At 43.4% G+C, this 21179-nt stretch overlaps 2 pseudogenes across 3 annotated transcripts; both read right to left on the bottom strand.

Annotated features, from left to right (window-relative positions):
* Positions 1-10705: 10705 nt before the first annotated feature.
* LOC100217095 (folylpolyglutamate synthase - ras protein - pseudogene) lies at positions 10706-17187 on the bottom strand (annotated as a pseudogene). Of its 2 annotated transcripts, NR_158695.1 has the most exons (14): positions 16810-17187; positions 16095-16179; positions 15972-16017; positions 15774-15843; positions 15243-15328; positions 14927-15139; positions 13883-14117; positions 13653-13762; positions 13394-13437; positions 13112-13164; positions 12814-12870; positions 11166-11291; positions 11049-11087; positions 10706-10908 (listed from the first exon to the last, which is right to left on the bottom strand). The product of NR_158695.1 is annotated as a folylpolyglutamate synthase - ras protein - pseudogene, transcript variant 2 (transcript). The 2 variants fall into 2 exon arrangements; NR_158694.1 differs by having other exon boundaries at positions 13394-13509; positions 13653-14117; positions 15243-15333; positions 15735-15843; positions 16810-17126.
* A 372-nt stretch (positions 17188-17559) lies between these two features.
* Positions 17560-21049, bottom strand: LOC100217245 (pre-mRNA processing splicing factor pseudogene; annotated as a pseudogene). The gene is made up of 4 exons (NR_158760.1): positions 19870-21049; positions 18375-18540; positions 18038-18288; positions 17560-17941 (listed from the first exon to the last, which is right to left on the bottom strand). The product of NR_158760.1 is annotated as a pre-mRNA processing splicing factor pseudogene (transcript).
* Between the last annotated feature and the right edge of the window lie 130 nt (positions 21050-21179).

The raw sequence follows: 21179 nt of genomic DNA, 5'->3' as shown, positions 1-21179 counted from the left end.
CGGGCGCCAAAATTTCTCCGGCCGCCACGATGGCGTGTACTCAGGGCGCTAGCTCTCCTCCGCTAGACACATAGCACTCTGCTACACCCCCCCATTGTACACCTGGATCCTCTCCTTACGCCTATAAAAGGAAGGACCAGGGCCCTCTTAGAGAAGGTGGGCCGCGCGGGGACGAGGACGAGACAGGCGCTCGCGTGAGGCCTCTCGCTCCCTCCCCCGTGTGGACGCTTATAACCCCCTACTGCAAGCGCACCCGACCTAGGCGCGGGACGAACACGAAGGCCGTGAGATTTCCACCTCTCTCACGCCCATCTCCGGCCACCTCACTTCCCCGCTTCGTGCTCGGCCTCGCGTCGACCCATCTGGGCTGGGGCACGCGGCGACACTTCACTCGTCGGCTCAGGGACCCCCCGGTCTCGAAACAACGACAATTATACTTGGGAAACTTTGTTAAATCATGTTTTTGAGGACCTTCAGAAGACGAAGGCCCCCAATAGTAGCCCCTCACAGTATTAATTTGTTGTAACAACGAATTTAGACTGCGACGTGAACGAAGGCCTTAAGCCAAAGGTCCGAAAAAACACCTTCCCTTTGCTAGAATAGCAATAGTCAATGACAGGCGGGACCCGCCAAGCTACAAGGCTCTGGGCATATAAATATGAACCCATAGCAGTGACATTTGATGCACTATTTCGGCTATTTGCGTTATTTTCTCAAATTTCTGGCTCTTGCTCAATAGCTCTCACTTGATTTTCAAGTTTGTTAGAGCTTCGGTTGAAAGAAGTGTTTTTGCTTCATGTCTGGGGAGAAGATGTCTGAGGAAAAGAAGATAACTGAGGAAGAAAAGCTTTATGAAAAGAAGAAAGCTGCAGATCCTTTCATTTCTGGGTTTTTAGAATCCATGGCAAAGATAAACACGGAAAAGATTACAAGAGAAATACTGGCTAAATTGTCTGAGGATTTCGACGACAGTGACGAGTATGATGCAGAAAGTGGAGACGAAGATTTTGAAGATCGACCGTGGCGACCAAGCCATACCATCTTCGGGAAATCGACTATCAAACAGAGTCACGTTGATGCTATGAGAGGAAGATACTTCTGTGACATGACTATTGTGAGGGTTGGAGGGGACAGCACTGCTCCTGTTCCTGAAGCAAATGAGATTGTTATCTACCGAAGCTTTTTGAAAGCAGGGCTTCGGTTTCCATTGAGCAGGTTCTTGGTTGAAGTACTGAAGACATTTCAGATTTTTCTTCATCAACTTATGCCTGAAGCTATAATTAGGATGGGTTTGTTTGTTTGTGCTGTGAGAAGCCAAGGGTTAGAACCCAACGCAAAAAGCTTTTGCAGCATGCACGAGCTCCGATATGAGATGAAGGCCACCGGGAAGGAGCAATATCACAATAGCTTCGGTTGTTACGGATTTGTTAGTCGATCCAATGCAAACCATCCAGTTCCCTCATTCCGAAAGAGATGGCCTGGAGCCTAGATGGAAGAGTGGTTTTATGTTAAGAATGATTTAATTGAAAGGGAAGATATTAAGGAAATCATCCAATGTCCTATCTGGTCTCGCTTCGGCCTTTAGAGGCCGAAGGTGGTAATCGATCAGAATGATGAAGCTTGCCAGAAGGCTTTTAGCAACGTCTGTGCCTTCATTAGCACAAGGGATATTGTTCAAGAGCACATAGCGTATAGAGTATGGCCACTTGTGGAAAACTGGGATATGCCAAAGGATACTACTGCTGAATCAACTGAAGGTGGGTTGATTCGACTGAAATATACTTTCAGGTTCAGAGACCGATTTGATGAGCCAAATGATGATTAGCTAAAAAGTATTGAGGCTATCAGCGATGAACTACTTGGGGCATATAGTAAGGCCGAAGATAATGCTTTGTCCGCAGCCTTCGGGGGCCGAGGGAAGAAAAGATTAAACAGGGTATTTGATGCCATAGGCTTTATATACCCTGATTATCACTACCCGCCGCAGGGTCAAGGGAGAAAAAGAAAAACTACTGCTTTGGCCCCTGCAGCTTCAGCCACCACTGGTGTTCCGAAGAGCAAGAAGATGAAGGTCTTGACCCACCCGCTGCAGTACATCGAACCGATCGTGGTGCCTGATTTTGTCGAAGGGGCCTCTTCACCTGGTGAAGCAAGATGAGCTACTTCAATTATATTGAGCGTTGAAGATCCAACTATAATGCCAAAGACGCATACAGTCAAGCCAATCGAAGATAAGGTTGATAAGGCTAAAGAGTCAAGGGTTGAAGAAATAATAAAAATGCCAAAAATTCTAAGCCCTCCGACAGAGGCAAAACTGCCGAAGGTGCAAAAGGCTTCTGCTGCAACTCCCAAGAGGAGGAGAATGGCCAACGTGCTGGATGCTGTGCTGGAGACTACAAAGGCCTTGAGCCCTGCTCCTACAAAGAAAATTGTTGAAGCTGCCAAAATGCAAGCCGAAGCCGAAACTGGGCAAGCAGAAGCCGAAGCTACGCAAGCTCAGGCTGAAGTCGAAGCTGAGCCTTCAGTGCCTACCGAGACGGAGTCTACCGCGCCTGAGGAAAAAACGACAGAGCAGATTGTACCTGAAAACATCGAAGCTCCTGCTCCCGAAGCTTCGAACAAAAACGTTGACTACATCATTCGTCATGCTTCGGGAAAGAAACTCTCTCAAGAAGAAATACTGGAGGCCAGACACTACACCCAAAGATTGAAATATCCGAAGGAGGCTCTAGTGTTCAATGGTAGTAACGAAGAAGAAGATTTTCTGTACTGTCTCCCGAATAACAAAGAAATATTCGTTTGCCGGGAGATAGGTAAGAGCATAGGATTCCCGAAGCTGGAAGACGGCCTTTCGATTTTATCAAAGGATGAACTTGCTGACAGCTTAGCATACAATAGTATAAAGGTGTAGAAGTTAACCTTGAATTTTAGAATGGAGTATTGTAGTTGCCATGCTCAATTTTTTCCTCCTCTTTGCAGGGCTTAATTCTTAGTAATGCCCTGAGGGCGCAGAAGAATACTGAAGACAAAGGCATACAATGGCCCTTAATAACCTTCGTTCGGAAGTGATTGAACTGAGAAACGATGGTCTGGAAAAAGACAAAATCTTAATTTCACTAGTAAACAAAGTAAAGGAAGACGAAGCTAACTTCAAGGCTCAGGCCGAAGCCCAGAAAACCAAAATTAAGGACCTTCGGAGACAACTGGCCGAAGCTAAGGGAAACTGCACGCTTGCACAAGCTAATCAAGAAATTAGCGAATATTGGAAAAATCATCTAGAGAAAAATGTTGAAGAACTTCGCAAATCCAAGGAAAGGTGCTTCGAGAAATCCTTGGATTATGTGAAGAAATTGAAATCTAGCTTCGCCAAAGTGGGTGCCTACTCTGCTGAAGAAAACTTCATTCGAGGCGACCTTGAAGGCATTATTGAATGGATAAGTGGAGAGGCCAAAACCTTTGAAGAAATTTTAAGTGATAGCGGGAATGTCTACGCGTTTTCCGGTGCGCAGGGGATTTTAGCCATCTTGGAGAAGGCCAGATGTGATCACATTAAAGCCATAGCCCAAGCCGAAATTGCCTTCTCCATAGATGATACGAAGGATCCTTCAGCTAAAGCGACCTTGATGGGCGGGAAATTTTACAGTGATGTCTGGGTGAATGGTGGCTGAGAAATGGACCATGAAATTATAAAAAAGAGCGAAAAAGACACCCATGACACCCGAGTAGAAGCAAGACAAGCTGAAGAAGCTACAGAGCGTGAAAGGCATATAGGTATTATTTTTTGGTTTTTTAGCTTCAGTACTTGCTCTGCAGCTTCAGACTAATCGATTTTTCTTACTTCAGCTGAACTATCTCCACCACCGGAACCGTACGATCCCCAAGCTGATCCAGAGATGAAGGAATCATTGGATATCATAAGCATGGCTGAATCCATTGTCGACGAAGTCGTTGATGAATTACTGAACAAAATTGCAGAAAAAGTCCTTAGAGAGGAATAGGTTTTGTTGTAATAATCATTTTGCGAAGCTAGATGTATAAAACTAATAAAGGAAGATTAGACCTCTTTTTGTAATGAAACTGTGTAACATTTGATAAATCGAATATGTAAATTATTGCAATTTATTTCTTTGCGATGCATGAAATTTACTCACATACCATTTTTGAGCCTTCGGCGAAAAAACACCTTCCCTTCTTTTCATGCTTCGTAAAGAAAAAGGTCCTTTCTTATGATAAGCCTGATAAAACTGTATTTCCCGAAGCTTACTTCGTGCCTTAGCACATTCTCATTTTTACGAAGCATTTTGCAAAGATTGGCTTCGTATTCAATTCTTGTGCCAGTAATGCAGTATGATGTATAATGTAATGTTATGCAAAATGATGTGATGATATGATGCGAAATGATGAAGATGCCGAAGACACACAACCACACACCCACTCTATAACACACAAGCTCTGCATCCCCTTAGAAACGTCTTTTGAGCTTCTTCACCTTCTATTTCGGTGATATAAGTTCTGCATCCCCTTAGGAACGTCTTTTGAACTTCTTCGCCTTCTATTTCGGCAGTATAAGTTCGGCATCCCCTTAGGAACGACTTTTGAACTTCTTCGCCTTCTATTTCGGCGGTATTTGGCTCTGCATTCCCTTTAGAACGACTTTTGAGCAGAAAACTTACGCTGCGCTCCCTTAGGAACGACTTTTTGTAGCTTCGACAATTTTGGCTCTGCATTCCCTTAGGAACGACTTTTGAGCAAAAAACTTACGTTGCACTCCCTTAGGAATGACTTTTGTAGCTTCATCATTTTAGGCTCTGCATTCCCTTGGGAACGACTTTTGAGCTTTGGAATCTGCTTCGCTTTAAGGGTCGTCTTCGAGCTTCATAAATTTGTGAAGAAGATGTATTCCATTTTAGTATTTGCAACATTATTACAAGAAGTTGAAACTGAATTTTTCATTACTTGTTATTCATACAAAAAAGTAAAGTGATATAAAAGACAAAGGTAATTCAAAAAGTAGGATATTCCTCAATAAATGTGCTTCGATTCTGGTACAGTGCTATTGACTGTACAAGCTTCGGACTCTTCCCTAAAGTCACGTTGCTGTTGTGGATGTTGGCGCCCTTCTGGCTGCTGGCTTTGGGTATAAGTAGGTTGCAGTGGTGGTGGTGGTGGGAGCTGAGGCCAGGAAGCTTGTGAATGGCTTGCCAAAGCAACAGAAGCTGTAGGTTGATTGCCCACATACTCTGGTATGTAGGGAGAGTGGCATGAAGCAATATGTAGGACCTGCTTCGGCTGATTTTGCTGGGCTTCTGCTTCAGCAATCTCTTTTTGCTTCTGAATGGTGATCTGGCACGTTCTTGTAGTGTGGCCCTTGTTCTCACCATAGAATAAGCAATAGATTTTCCTGGGTTGATCCCCATATCTTCCTCCGAAGCCCCTGCCGCCTCGGCCCCTTGGAGCTGGTGGCCTGAAGAAGCTTTGCTGTTGTCCTGAAGACTGCGAGCTGTGCTGTGGCCTCTGAGACTGGCCTCCTTTGTCATCGTTCTGACTGGAGCTGTGGATTGATCTGACATGCCTAGGGTGGATTCTTCCTCCGAAGCCCCTAGTCATCTCAGAAAATCTGTAAGCTTCCTCCCTTCTTTGGCGGAAATCATTGTCGACCCGGATGTACTCATCCATTTTCTGAAGTAGCTTCTCCAGAGTCTGAGGGGGTTTCCTAGCGAAGTATTGAGCTGTAGGCCCTAGCCGAAGACCTTTGATCATGGCCTCAATGACGATTTAATTGGGCACCGTAGGCGCTTGTGCTCTCAGGCGCAAGAACCTTCGAACATATGCCTGAAGGTACTCCTCATGGTCTTGAGTGCACTAGAACAAGGCCTGAGCAGTGACTGGCTTCGTCTAAAACCGTTGAAAACTAGTGACCAGCATGTCCTTAAGCTTGTGCCATGACGTGATCGTCCCTAGCCGGAGAGAGGAGTACCATATCTATGCCACACTCCGAACTGCCATGACGAAGGACTTCGCCATGACTGCAGTATTGCCCCTATACGAAGATATAGTTGCTTCATAGCTCATCAGAAACTGCTTTGGATCTGAGTGCCCCTCATACATGGGGAGCTGAGGGGGCTTGTATGATGAGGGACATGGGGTAGCCTGTAGTTCTGATGATAGAGGAGAAGCATCATCAAAAGCAAAATTTCCATGATGGAAATCATCATACCAATCATCATCATTGTAGGAATTATCTTGACGAAGCTCTCTCTGTGGAGGTCTTCGGTCCTGATCATCTTGAGTAAGATTACGTATTTCTTCAGTAGCTTCATCGATCTTCTTCTGAAGATCGGAAAGACGAAGCATCTTCTCTCTCTCTCTTTCGACCTGCTGATGGATAGCTTTGAGATCCCTTATCTCCTGGTCCAGCTCCTCCTTTTGGAGGGTTTGACTTGTAGCCTTCCTCTTTTGAGTTCGGGCTTCGCACAACGTGTCCTGGTTGACGTCTAGTGGCTGCAGTGCAGCCCCTAGCCTTAAAGCTTTCTTCGGTGGCATGACGAAGGTCACAGCTTGCTGAAGGTGGTCGAATGAGTTTATCGGAGGTGGGCGTCAATGTTGGGGACTTGTTCTCAAATGCTATGAGTTAAGAACAAGGCAACACATAATGTTAAAGGTTAATGCCCTTCATCCTTCAAAGCATTATTTCCCTTAGGATATAATGATCTTCAGACGAAGGTCATGAAGGATATACCTTCATCATCGCAGTGTATATTAATGAAAGAAGAAGTATATGAAATATGTAAGACAACATGAATAATCATATGACATCATTAATATATCTTCTTTTTATTATCATGGATAAACAGAAACAATATTGAATTACATTTGTACCTTCGGCTTGACAGAAGGTAAAAGTCCAAGCGTGACGCACAAGCGAATACAAGTCAGCGTGAACAGTACGGGGGTACTGTTCATCTATTTATAGGCACAGGGCGCAACTTGTGTAAAATTACATTCATGTCTTTTATGTTTACTATTGACTTAAGGACAATCCAACAAGGACTGGATAGCCTTTTCCCCTTTAAGTCGGTTCCTTTTCCTGCCACTGAGCCGAAGCTCCTTTGCGCGTAGCTTCGGAGCAGCATCAACCTTCGCCTCGACCAAGCTTTTGATATTGTGTACAGTTTCATTCCGAGTCTGAAGGTACCTGTACATACATTATACTTGGGAAACTTTGTTAAATCATGTTTTTGAGGACCTTTGGAAGACGAAGGCCCCCAACATCGGTGATTTATAGAGGCAGGTGCCCATCTACAACTATTAATTAGATGTGTAGAGCAAGTTAAGAAAAACGACCGTCTATACAAATTTATTTGGAGAGGCGGCTAGGCTCCAGAGCTGCCTCTGTAAATAAGTTTTTACTAGGTATGTGCCTCTGCGTTGCCACGGAAGTTAAAAATTAGTATAAAACATGTATACCGAACACCGTGTTCTAGACAATGCTAGTGAAACTGAAATAAAAATAGCTACATAATTGCTTAAATAGTTATACAACTCGTATCACAAACAAAACAAAGTTGGACATAATGTTAAGTGACACTTTTCCTGTATCAGGCTTGGACTATGTCCCGGCTAATGCTTGTAGCCTTTGAACATTATCAGGACCCATTGATCACTACACTCTACTTGCACTATAGTAATCTCCAAATCCTTAGGTGGCGGGGGCATCTGCTTCATGATCTATGGAGCATCGTTTATCCTGCAAACATTTTGCATGAGATTAGGACTTGCATATCACAACTGTTGAATTTGGACAGAATAAAATATTTTGTATAGACCAAAGAAATCCCAGTGATGTTTTTGGCAAGGGTGTGTATTTGTGTTTCTGGGCCTTTTAATGGCAGTGAACTTCCTGTAAGATTTTAGAATTCCTGACAGCTAAAAAACTAAGGGAACTTCTTCATGGTAGTAAGTAGCAGCAAGAGGCACTATATGAAAGATAAAACTAATGATCCTAAAAAGAGCTAGCAGATTGAATTCTACATAGAATGTCTTACTGTTGTCAAGCGTCAAAGACCAGATTTGGATAGCAAGAATGTAAGCTTAAACGTGATCTTAGTGTGGTAGTCCCTTTAACACTGCCAAAAGGAGTATATTCCTGAATTGCAACAGGCATATATGATGCATGCCCATGATAAAGAAAAAAATCTCTTATATGCTATGAAAAATATAGGCATCTAATAACAAATGGGACTGAATGTTTTAGATGAATATATCACTTCAAAATGTAGCCACAACGATTCCGCTCACCCATGGCCACGTTGTCAGAGTTGATGTCCTCATTTTCATATGAGAAGCCTCACCGTGGGCTGAGCAAAGGCAAAACAGAGCAAATTGTTATCTTTGATTTGTGTACATCTCCTTTTCTCTCTCTTTGTAAACAATAGAGGCATTAACCATCCATTGCTAGCCTCCTCTTCTTTACCCTTTCACGGCAACATGCAACCCTCTCACATGGTGTAGCAGTCATTAGAAAACACTATGTACAATACTAAGGAAGAACGAAAAAAATTATGGATAAAGAAACCCATGTATTGGATGTATATGTAACCAAGGTAGACAGTTCAGACCAAGAATGCAAATATGAGCCATAGTACGCAAAAACAATATAGATCATATGACGAGAAGAACACGACCTCGTAAGTAGCACACGGTCAAGGAGGAGGACCAGGAACGCCGCTGCTCACCACTTCCAGTTCCAGCACACGGTCAAGGAGGAGCAGGACCAGGAACGCCGCGTTGGGCGCGGCACATCGGAGGAGGGACAAGGTAGCAATGGGGAGGAAGGCGAGAGCGCATCGTCGCACTAGGAACGCGGGGAGGAGGAAGGGGAGGTCTGGGAGGCGTCAGTTACGCGTCCCGACCGAGAAGCCGACGAAGCAGGGAACATTCTCTTCCAGCCTTTTTAAGCGGTTAAACTTGTTTCCTTGCAAGAAAATAAAAGGAGCATTCTTCATAAACGTAACATCCACTGTCTTTTTGTTCCGAGTTAGGCCTTGTTCGTTTCTATCGGATTGCACCCAGAATCGTTCCATCTAATCAAAGTTTATATAAATTAGAGAAGCAATCCGGTTAGGAATCGTTCCGACCCACCAATCCGGTACAAACGAACAAGACCTTAAGGGATTCTAGCAATTCCTTGTTCTCGGGGAGACCAGCCTACAAAATAATAGCAAACATGGAATTATTTAAGCAGGACTATAGAAGTAAAAAAGTAGTTCAGAGCTGATGATACATGGAGCGGCATGCCTCAATTTACTTAAGATATGTGTATGACTTTAAAAGGAAGAAAGAAAATGAATATAGCCTAAAAAAGCCTTGATGGAGAAAGAAACATAATTTTAGAAGATTGAAATACATACCAGCGTTGTCCTGTTTTTGTTTTCTTTAGAGTAAATAGATGACCGGAAGAGTAATAAAATGTTTATGTGATAAAGAGGTAAGGGAAAACATTAGGGTGGTGTTTGGTTCATCGAAATGTAACGTAAATGGTTTACATGGGGTAATGGATACCAATATTTTTGTTTGGTTGAGCTCTTTCTAGTATTACTAGGTACTACTATCCAATCCAATTATAACTAGTAACCATTACCGCCAGTAAGAGATCACATTACCGTTCCCTTGACAAAGTTTGAACCAAACAACACCTAGTATTCAACTCGTTGCAATAAAAACACTGATGTAGGTGGCAAACTTTTTTTTTAAAAAAAAAGTAATAAAGAAACCGTATAACCTCACATGTTTTATCTGAATCTTTGGTTATATTGAAGCATCATTGCAGTCCTAAAGATGTCCTTCAAATATAGCAGAAACATATACCTAAAAAGTTACCGATAGTTAGAGACTATATAAAACAAGGCATCACATATTCATTGAGAACAGCTTTGTTTAAGATTGCAGCATCGAAGGGTTATAATAAATAGCTACAAATATTTAATAGGTCAATTGTGGTTATTAGCTGATTGAATGAGCCGCTAGGAGCAGTAATATTGCTACAGGCAATATAATTAGTTTGGAATGATTTAGAAGCTAAAGATGCACGCATGCACGGAAGATCCTTTTTCATGTGGGTGTATGAATTTTCATCCAGACGCAAATTTGCTCTATAGCTGCATAGTGGGAAACTACTCCATGTAGAGGTTGCTCTGAACTCCATCAGGGCAATGAGATAAAAAGATTTAATAGCAACTATGGATGGTCAGATTGCGCAGGGATTGCCATTAGTCAATGGAGCAGAGAAACTGGATATGTTAAATTTGTTTTTTTAAACAGTAGAGCTTCCTTGCAGTTATATCATTGTTTTATTAGAAAGAAAATGCATATCAAGTTTTTTCCGATTTTGCTCGGTACCAGCCTGTAGATTTGTCCTACAATAAATGTTTTTTTACCACTTAACATATTGTACCACTATAGAATGTGATGTTTGTTATTATGCAAACCTGCAAAGGCATCATCAACTACTACTAGGTGTGTGCCCGTGCGTTGCGACGGTGTAAAAATTATTCGATAAATGTTAGTATACAATAATTACATGGAAACGAACAACATATATATCAACCCCAATATCGCACATATGAGGAGTGGACATGTCAGTCGGTAATAGCAAGTGATTGTTCACCACAAGCCGTGAAAGGTGAGATTAGGAATAAGGGATATTGGGGAAGTAATCTTCTATTTCTTAATTGCCAAATGTTCGAATACAAGAGATAAATAGGCATTATGCCTTCTAACAAACATAGATGGAAAAACTCCTCAAATTGAGACCGTGGTTTTCTGGCCGCGGTGACTCAGTCTCCACCGATGATTTGTTGCAACCCAATGATCAACACCTGATTAAATTGACTTTCGCTAACATCGTCCCTATAAATTAGACACAAATCAGCTTGGTGCTATAACAAAACAGAGAAAATAGAAGATAGGCAACCAATTTTCTCAACCAAACAGTTACTTCAACACAAAAAAGTTAACTAACAACGATTTGCATCCAAACAATAACAAACCTGGAGATGATGACTTGGTCAGCCTTTCTCTTCCTAGAACTGGTGTAGAATTCAATCAGACACTCCCAAAAGCGACATCAAAATCCAACAAGTGTAATGCAGATTAAGATCTCTTACCGGATCAGACCACCTTCAGCTTCCCCCCGAATTAAACAATGAGTCAAACATTTCCATTTTAGGCGATTAGGTGCGAACAGAAGCTTTGTATTTCGAGACAACAGGACATTCACGAGAACTAACAACCTAAGAAAAACAAAATGAAACAGTCACAGTAGCTACTATTTATTAAATATCATATAAAATTATCAAACGTATATTTACAGAGCATTGTTCATATACAAAGAGAGCGTTGTTCAATCCAGATCCGAAAGAATGTACAAAAAATCTAGTTCCTGGACCAAATAAGTATCACAAATATCAACTTTCAAATTGTCGTTGTAAGATTGGTAGAAAGCATAAAAATTTTCCAGCAAGTAGACGTGTGTATTCTGGCTTTTAAAGGTTGAAAATGTGCATGCCTTCCTAGTTATTGAAATCACGCCAAAGTGATAAGCATCAAATGATTTAAAGATAATAAAGTGAAATTTTGCTTTCAGGCAACTATGTAACTTAGTCAAGGTTTGATAGTAGGTTTTCCAGCTATATGAATTTAAAATAAATATAAAAGAGTAACATGCACCAGTTGTTCCTAAACTTGTTCAGGGTGTCACCTAAGTCCCAATACTATTGATTTGTAGTTCCAGGTCTCCAAACCTACTACGTGGTTTACCAGAGGTCCAAACAGACCTAAGTCGCAATTAGTATCGATGCACCGACTTGGCATTTTCATGTCACCTGTGTCATCCTAATTTTGCCAACAGAATTAACCCGTTTATCGACACCAAGTTTATCACCAAGAACAGGATTTGGTCACCTGCATTTTAGACAATTCAAAAATAGATAAATAAAGAAACATGAGACTGGGCGTGTTTGCTTGGAACCCTGGCAGCCACCATCCATACACCCCCTGAGAGCATGGACCTAATAATAGAGGTACTTCAACTGTCAGTTGCAGGACTAACCAAGAATTTCCATATGATCATATCCAAGGGAAGATATGCCACAAACTACAGGTGCTTTAACCTGTAGGCAGTCAGGCACCCAAATTTAGAGACCAGTCAAGATCTTTGATTTTTGATAGTTCAAGACAACTGTGGTAATATAAATGCTGTCAGAAAACCAAGAAGAGACACAAGGTAAATTTAAACACGGAATCATTTTGAAAGTCAAGTTGGCACTGAATCAAGCAAGCATACGCATTAATCTAGTCTGTCCTTCTGCATGTAATCCAATACAAGGATGCTCACACAAAAAACATGCAATATTTTTTTATCGAACACGCACGCGAATGGCATATCTTATATTAAGAATAATAAAGGGGGGAGAACCCCAAACAATATCACAAAGTCACACCTTGGATTCTAAGAAAAGAAGAAAAAAGGAGGCCTAGTGTCTGAAGCTAGCTCCCACATGAGTGGGGTCTGGAGAAGTGATAATCGGAGGCAAGTATTTCCCCCGCAAGTGTGGAGAAGCTGCTTCGAACCCGTGACCTGGTGACTCAATGAGACAGCTCGCACCACTACATCAGGCCTGCCCTTACCAATTCTAAGAAAATCTTTTCAGGACCAAAATGGTATAGTTCAAGTTTACTCTGGGTTTTGACTACTCAAGATGACCTCTATACACAAACTTTAGTTATGCATTACTGAAATATAACATCACATACCACATTAGTTGCATCGAACTTCCCTCCTAGGCCAACCTCGAGAATAGCAACATCTACCTGTTAGAGTTAGAAAAAAGACAGGGAAATGATTGGGCAGATGCCAGTGAAGCTCAGAAGGTATAAAGAATGAGTAAATTCCTAGTGTCAGAAAAGCATATATGTGATAGATGCATCAATGTGTCTACCTTGAAAGTTAAAATCACATATTAACACAACAACTTGCAACTAAAATGACTTTAGCATCTTGAATATCTTGCAAAGAAGGCAGAAAGAGTAGTAAATGCTGTATTTTTTATACCTGCTCAGCAGAAAATATCTTGAATGCGAGCAGCGCGAGGAACCTGAAATAGGCTGGCATGGGAATATCATCATCAGTCTTCTCATGGAAGTAAGCCCATTTATCTCATCATCCACCAGTTTATATAGAATAAAAGCAGCATGATGAGATCAGACAGATTATATGACAAATGCAAAAAAGTTCCTGATGGAATCAATTCAGTAGTTTGAGCTTTGTCACTTCTAGGTAGTAAACGTCGAGCGCAGAGTGACTTTATATGGAACAACAAATCAAGACACTTACCTTCAACTTGTTCTAGCACCACCAGGAGTACTTCAAAATTTTCTCTTCAGAAATATTAACCCCGATGCCCTCAGAAAGGAGGAGCTAGGTCAGTGCGATCATAAATTTCATAGCACCTAATTACAAGGACAGCACAAGAAAGATGACACATGATGTTTACATACAAAAAATCATTTGGAAGTTCATAGGATCCACTGTTGTCAACACCACAGCCAGATGCAGGTGTATAAGATGAAAGAACAGTAGGAAAAAGAATTACCCATCTAGCTGAAATCGCTCTCTAACATCCATCAAATGTGGTGAGGTGAACAGCCCAGTATGGAAGCCACACGATCCCAGGATTGACTCGCTGAATGTGCATGTGGAACCCTGTAGATAGATACAGTCAATGTCTTTTCAATTGATGCCAAATCAGGGCCCTAAAAGAATTCGACATTTCTCATTTCTTATTACTACTGTACAAAGCCTCAGTTCAATGCTAGCCAATACATATGTGGAAATGGTTGCACTGCATCCTGGTATCAAACACGAGTAGATGACAAAGTTGACATCCACTAAAACATCCAGTGACATCCACTTTGATGAATATTTTTTCCTTCCACGATTAGCTGGTTTCCTGATGAATATTTTTCCCTCCACCGATTAGCTGTGTGAAATGGAATGCCTGTCGATGTTGGATTGGAATGGAATGGAGAAGTTCCTGCTGTGAAATTGAATGTCGATGCTGAAACACCTCATTGCCAAAAACAAAACAAAGAAAATAGGATCAATAGAATAAAATTGCATAAAAAGAAAATATGATTGGCAGAATGAAATTGGATGTGATTTATTAGAATGAAGTACTCTAATAAAACTGAATATTGAAGGGGATATGAAATACCCTAATATAACTCAATACTGAAGGGAATATTTGTTTCAGCTTCTAAAGTTTTCTAATGGAGTTTTCACCCTTTTTTGCATGTCAAAGACTCAAAAGTATTTGGTAATTCATGTGGTCTAGGCAGTCTATCGTCCACCAGATAAGCCAATACTACATGTCCAGCAATCCGCCATATAATTTCCATGTCCACGACAGAAACAACGGTGGCGACTTGAGCACGTACACCTCTATAGAGAGATGCGGTGGCGGCTAATATTATTCTCTCAAGCACGCTAGCCCCTCTGTGTATATGAGTCCATTAGAATTTTTCATGGATCATGATTGTCTCTTAGCCATATAGTCAACAGTTTTCACTTTTTCCCTATGGACTCTAAGTATTTGATCATTCATGTAATAAGACTGTGACACTCTAGCTTGCTCTTCTTATATGATATGGCAGAGCTCCTGCTAATGTTTCATCAAAAAAAATGTGAGATGCCCTTACCTCCACAGATTTTGTCCCTTGTGTATCAAACAGTTATATCCTAGCATATGATAACTTGCTAAACAAATCTGTACACAGAAATTGGCTTCTCGCTATGGATGTCAGTATATCACTACTGGACGTTTGGGCGAAAACACTCTTCGTCACAATCTCTCTGAAAGTACTTAACTCGATGTTGCAGTACTGTTGTAGCTTCTCTGAACACAAAACTGTCGAAGTCTCAACAGGAGCAACCGCCTGATTTCTGCTCCAGCTGCGCGGCTGCACCTGAAGCCGACGAACCGCTGGCAGGTCTGAGGTTTATGTCGACCATGTCTTCCTGCTTTCCTGACGAAAGTGCGTCTAGTCCTAGAAGGGATCCAGCGATCTTGCGGAATAGGGGCTGTAGGATTCAAGTTTTCAGATGCTTGAGCAGCCATCGATATCAAGGGAGGGCTTTTTCTTGTGAAAGAGAAGGGGAGCAAATGTTAGTAAAGAGTCGGGACCTTGACGTTGAACCCAGCTTTTGCACTGGTCTCCATGAACATAGCACCATGCTCCTGTGCTTTGGCTTCTCCTTCGTCGGTGGACACTTTCCTGGTGACATCAGTGAACAAAAAATCAGGATAGCTGTCAAGTTCATTGAAAAACTATATCGCAAGAGTGACTCGTTATAATTTTACCGAGTAGATGGGGTATTGGAGATGGAATACGGAACTGATGTTATCATATTATTTATATAAAGAATGAATGGTTAAGGACCTGATCTAAAAGTTTACTCCTAAACCATCTAAACGGGTGGACTAAATGATGGAGTAATTTTTAAGTTAGTTCCTCTCAGTAGTTCATGTATTCAACAACACATGACTAAACTTTCGACAAAACGCAGTTGCAAGAGATTGGATGTAATCACCTTCCGACAAAATGGACAACAGAAGATCAGCAAGAATACACCAACAATGAAGAAAATAAATAAGTCAGCTTAGAAATTGTCACACCATTTTGACGAAAAGGAAAGAAACCAATGGCTCTCCTACCATCCATGAACCATCCTCCGTCTGAGGATATGTATGCCTTCGTGACTATGAGCTTGAGGTTAGTGAGGACCTGCACTACCTCCAACAGTATGCCATACTTGTTGGTGATGTTCAAACAAAAACTATGCTAGCTTCAACTTTAGGCACAAACAAGGAAAACACGCCAATGAGAAAGCATCTAATTTTTGAGGGACTCACATGAATAACTATAGCACTTGGACATGAGGTGTTGTCGATGGTGACCCTGAACATCGATAGAGGTTAAGGAAGGAATTGATTTTTTCTGAAACAAGGAAATTGTTGAAGAAGTGGTTAGTATACCTTGGAGGGTTCATATTTTGGATGAATTTCTGGTACTCATCGTCGCTATCCCAAGAAGAACATTCCGCCTCTTCATCTGCTAATGCTGTTTCATGAAAAAGAAACAAACACTTCACTCAATATTGAATCGAACCGCAGCTGCAAATCAGAAATGCAAGAAAAAAGAAGTGTGGTCGCGTGCACACGGTGGTTGCAGGCTTGCGGCTACTGGAGAAAGCAGGTAAATTGGGCTCCCGAAATCAAGCAACTGAATTTCACCAATCGAAACATCAGATTCAACATCGGTTGGAACCAAAGACACATGGCATGACGAAGCGGTGGCGGATCTGCAAATGCTGCCTATCACCCAATAAATCCTAGGCACTCTGCGGCCGTCAGTGGCAGGTCCTGTGGCGGTGGTCGGTGGGGGCGGCACTGCCACACTCGCTGGTGGTCCGACGCGATGCAATGGAGGTTGCGCCCATCGACGTTCACAGTGGCGCAGTGGAGCTAGTTGGGGCAGCCTCGCTCGCAGGTCGGTGGTGGAGATAGCAGTCCTAGTGCCGTGGTGCGGTTCCATGGAGGCGACGGGACGACCTCGCTTGTTGGCACGCGGGCACAACGAGGGGTGCTCAATCCACGTGCTGGACTCACCTTCCGTGGAGACTGCGGACGCCACAACATGGACGCGGACACGGATTGAGGGCAGTTGCAGCGATCCGGGGCAGAGGGGTACCTAATCCACACGCGGGATCGCCTTCCATGGAGACTGCGGACACCACAACGCGGACGCGGACGCTGATGCCGGGCGGGAGCGACGATTCGGGGCAGAGGGGTACCCAATCCACGTGCGGGATTAGGCTGTCGCGGACGCGAATCGAGGGCCGACGTGACGATCCAGGGCAGAGGACCCACGTTCCATGGATAGCGGGCTGTCGCAGACGCGGAGAGAGCCGAGCGCAGAGGACGCACTTTCCATGAGAGACGAGGCGGGGTTTAGGGATCTGGGGCGAGGCCGCGGGGATTCCTGTGATTGCGCCTATAGAAGGTTGCCGAAGGAAGGTGCGTGAGGCGATGACGGCGGGGTGGCTTGAGCACGACGCGATGATTCCTGGATGCGCGAGGGGGAGGATGGCAGAACCACGACACTGTGAACGCCTACAATAGGATCTTATAGAGTAGTAATAGATATATAATATTATGATACAAATATGTCAACTCAATTAGAATGAACTGATGTCGAGCAAACATTATAAAATTATTTCTAAAGAATCAATATAAAATTTTAAATGATAGACAAATACATTGACAATTGTACATTAATCTAATCTTTTCAACGATATTGATAAGTATCTTTTGTATGTTTGCTAGGATAACATATCGGTACGAATTGTCTTCATAATTTAACAGATCGATCACAAAGTTTCTCCAAAGAATCTTTGCATCCTATGCACAAGGCAAAGAGATTTATATAGTAGACATTGCTACTATGCAAAATCTTTACTCTTGTCATCCCGTGCACTTGTACAATTTCCCCCTCTCTAAGGCTGTCTTACAGCAAGTATAATACAGGATTAAGCCAAACAACAAATGACACCCATCGGGGCAGGTTACAACTTTCACACATTGCCATTCAAAATAGAGCTAAGTGCGTTTGAGATACAATTTTGAACAGGCACCTACGTGAATGTGTCCTCCCTATCAGCTTCAGCGACCTCTCCCTCAATGTTGCTGAACTCAAGGAAGTGTGTCGGCCTATGGTCCTCGTGATAAATGTCCTGCGGCATGCCCAGCTTCATGTTGTACTTCATCTGTGGGTCGTGCTTCACTCACATGAAGTTGAAATTCCAAGGGGTGTTATCTAGAATCTGGTTGGAACAGAAACATCAAAGTGAGTGCTAGATCTAATCAGCCAAATGACTAAAGATCCAAGAGGAAGGTTTGCAAAATGGTGAAATACATACCATGTAGAAACTAAGGAAGTTATCGCTCAGAAGCATCTGGACATTCTTGTAATGAATTGGAAGGTATCCATGTGGGTTGCTTCCATTGTCCTTGTTGTTGCGTCCCCACTTGGCCACTCAAAACCGCTTGGTGCCAGCTTGTAAGCAGTCAATGAACAAGATCCTGGGGTGAAACTACATTCCAGAATGATGCACTTCTCACCATCCCATTGTTTGTTGTTCTCCAGAATCTTGGCATGTGATGTTAGATCCTATAAGAACAATGCAATTAGCCCATGAATTAGGTCATAAGAAGCCCGAAAGAAACCAAAAAAAGCTAAATAGACTTCAAACCTACGGCGATAGCTGTGGATCTTCATTTGGCTATGTATGCATCCATCCCAAGGGTTGAAGATCATTAAAAACTCATGCTCAGGAAGATGTTCTGGCAAAGTCACCATCTGGTGTGTTCCATGCTGTCGAGGGATGGATATACACCTAATCTTTTTGACTTGAGGATTGTCCTGTGGACTCAGCCCATACAAGAATCCAGTGATTTGTGTACACAGATATGCTATGCGTATGAATTTCTTCAATATGTTCTTTCGAGAGGTTGTGCGTGATATGAGAGTTGTGCTGCTTTTTTGGTTGTCGTGCCTCACCTGATCTAGATTAGTAGACTGTTAGTTCTACTACTGCCTTGCTGTTACATATTTACAGTGTTCGCTTCTGTGGGGGTTACAATTGCTTACTCGCTTACTCCGGGTTTGGATGCTAAATGGGCTTCAACGTACAAAGCCATTATTTCAATTATTGCACTGGTACCATATAAACTAATCACCTGTCAGTTGCACTTCTCTTATTTTCATTGTCAAGATCACTCCTTGTGGAGTGATTGAGCTATAATATATAAAAAAAGCATACAGGATATTGGTGTACTCAAGATCAAGACCCCCAACTGCAGCAGTCCTGGGACTCATTACCATAGATGATAGCTTATTGTAATTTGAAAGGCTTTTAATTACCCCCCTTCTTCCATTTTAGGCTCATTGCCATCTTCTAGGGGATGTGCAAGATATTGGTGCAATTTTTGCAAAGCTATATACTGTCTAGTTTTCATTAGATTTTATAGATCTGAATGTTTTTACTGTTTTAGAATCAAAAGGAAATGTACATAGTGCCTAAATTTCCTTTCTTGAACCAGAAATACTCACTTTCCTACTTATGTAGGAGTACATAATTACTCGATGTAATTTTTTGGCAGTTCTGCAATCACAACTTTTTCATCTTATGTCAGGTTAGATAATTGCCCTGTTTTCACAACCAGTGCAACCCGGCACTGCAGTTGTCAGATTATGTCTTATGGAATACTCTAAACCGAGCTGAATTGCTATGTCTGGTTAGTAATGCGAGGAACCAAATAATATGTTTTACGACCTAGCAGTGGCAAATGCTGGTTCCTTTTTACAATCTGTGATAGAACTAATCGTATTTTCTAGATCTTCTACATGTTGAAAAACTATATTGACTTAGCAGTATGCATGCCTTAGCCTGCTCAAGAATGTGTCAAACGCATTTGCTCATAGGTGTTATTTCCTCCGCATTACTCATCCGCTATTCTCACGGAGAAAGAAAAAAAAGATACTCTCAACAGCCGTTCATGATAAACTGTATTCTGAATGCATGTGTGTATGAGAATTGTTGGTCATGCATGTGAGACAAGTCAGAGAGTAGTTGTATGCTCGTATGTTCTGGCATGCATCTGGGACAGCTCGAGTGAATCTGATCTTATTTTAGTGCTTAGATCCAAACTCCTCAAGTATCGATCTCAGAATTCAGAAATGTACACTGACCTCAATTCCTCGAAAGAGCACTTGTCTGGAATGCCAAAGCTTGGAATGTTCTTGATATTTGAGTTCGGTCTGGGGGAGGGGCGCGGTGGAGGTGTGCGGCGAGGGAGGGGCGCGGTGATGGGGAGAGGAGGAGGTACGGTGGAGGTGTGCCGCCTGCTCTAGGTCGGGCAGGTCCCAGGAGACCGGCGTCTTGAGATCCCAATCCATGAAAGGAAGCGGGGATTGAGGGAGAGAGGAGAGTGGATCGCGTTCTCGGGAGCCAGGGCGGAGTCCGCGGGGATTCCTTCGGTGGGGGAGGGGGCGGACGCGGCAGTGGGATGGGCGGGAAGTAGACGACGATGCGCGGTGTGAGGGATGGGGGCGTCGCGGCCTCGGGAGGCAGAACCGCACCAGATGTGGACGCCTACAGTATGTTCTTAAAGGAGTAGTAAAGATAGAAAGTGTTGTTTGTTTCATCAGTAATTGTTCTAAAAAATTAAAACGAAAAGTGTACTATTCTAATATACCTAAGTGTCTTACTCGATGTTGTGAGAGTAAGAAACTGAAATGTGCTGTTAGCACGCGCAAATAGCACATCTGATTAAACGACGAGAAGGAGATGACACGGGACAGCCGTGGCGTCTCCCCACCAACGCAATGATGACATCGAGATGGTAGTGGAGGAGGAGGCCGTCAACGGGAGCGTAGACAGAGAAGGCCGTGAGGACGAGGCGGAGGAAAAGGCAGCAACATCCGCACGCCGCAGGCAGGGGGGAGACGTCGTCGGCTCTGGTGAAAGCCATCGCCACGGCATGCGCGAACATGGACCCCTCCGCGCTGGTGGACTCGCTGCGCGTCAGCGGCAGGAGCTCCCCCCGCTCGTTCCTCCCGGCGCTGCTCGGCGCCCTGGACCCCCACGCTTTCCTTGTCTGCGTCGTCGGCAGCTTTTTGTATATGGCCTCGGCGGAGCGCGACGCGAGCAAGTGATGGTGGGAGCGTGGGGTTGGAGTAGGGAGGGGGGACAATGACAGCGATCTCGGGGGTTGGGTGGGGAGCGGACCTCCCGACATGCCAAATCGACGTCGATCTCAGGTAGGGGGCTGCACGCGGGCATCTCGAATCGACGGAGATCTCGGCGTGGCTAGGGAGGGGCGCGGACCACTGGCGTCGGGCGCGGCAGGGAAGGAAGGGAGGGGCGCGGACCACCGACGTTGTGGGTGCGGGAGGTGGGGGAGGTGCTGGGGCTGCCGCCGGTGGTCACGGGGAGATCTGCCGGGGTGGGGGAGGACGAGTGCGGAGCCGTGGTGAAGCAGTTGGTAGACGGCTACACG

The sequence above is a fragment of the Zea mays genome, chromosome 10 (assembly GCF_902167145.1).
Source record: "Zea mays cultivar B73 chromosome 10, Zm-B73-REFERENCE-NAM-5.0, whole genome shotgun sequence".
Classification (NCBI taxonomy): domain Eukaryota; kingdom Viridiplantae; phylum Streptophyta; class Magnoliopsida; order Poales; family Poaceae; genus Zea; species Zea mays.
Note: the sequence above shows the minus strand (reverse complement) of the source record. Positions and strands in the feature narration are given on the sequence as shown.